Below are 984 nucleotides of genomic sequence, written 5' to 3' on the forward strand. Positions count from 1 at the left end.
AGGTCAGGGAAGCAGACCCTATGATGACAGGCTGAGAGCCTTGGGGCTCTTTAGCCTGGAAAAGCGCAGGCTCAGGGGTGATCTGATGGCCACCTATAAGTTTATCAGGGGTGACCACCAGTATCTGGGGGAACGTTTGTTCACCAGAGTGCCCCAAGGGATGACGACTAGGTCAAATGGTCATAAACTACTACAAGACCGTTTCAGGCTGGACATAAGGAAGAATTTCTTTACTGTCCGAGCCCCCAAGGTCTGGAACAGCCTGCCACCGGAGGTGGTTCAAGCGCCCACATTGAACACCTTCAAGAGCAAACTGGATGCTCATCTTGCTGGGATCCTATGAACCCGGCTGACTTCCTGCCCTTTGGGCAGGGGGCTGGACTCGATGATCTTCCGAGGTCCCTTCCAGCCCTAATGTCTATGAAACCTATGAAATCATTTAAGAAAAAATCCATAAACTCTTGTCCAGAGAAACATGAACCATCAATCACATCTCTTGGCCAAGATGGAGAACAATTTAGTTTTGCCCTGTTCAGCTTTCTTTTTGACATCTCTGGTATGTTCATATTTCTGGGCAAGAAAAAAAATGCTATTTAGACTCAGGTATCTGAAAAATATCTTTTTTTTCAGCATGAAGTTGATTGCTGGAAAGAGACAGGCAAGGACTAACTATCTAAAAGGATTAAGTGTAACTCATTTTTTTATCTGAATTTTTCTTAGAATGTTTTCTTCCTTTACCAGTTTGGTGCAGTTAGACTAACCTCCATTTGGCATAATTGCTGATTGCCTGGTCATACTACTTGTACTATCATCTCCATATTAATAAGGGGACAGTAATGAAAGTATTTCACTGGCAGGGTGACACAGGCCAGTGTCTGGCAATAAACTCACTTTCTAACTAATCTTCTGCTGCAGTGAGCACTAAGACCATTACCTCTGGTCTGCTTCAGCAAGATCTCGAATCTTATACTTAACCTTATCAGC

Source organism: Alligator sinensis, unplaced genomic scaffold (assembly GCF_000455745.1).
Source record: "Alligator sinensis unplaced genomic scaffold, ASM45574v1 scaffold417_1, whole genome shotgun sequence".
Taxonomy (NCBI): Eukaryota; Metazoa; Chordata; order Crocodylia; family Alligatoridae; genus Alligator; species Alligator sinensis.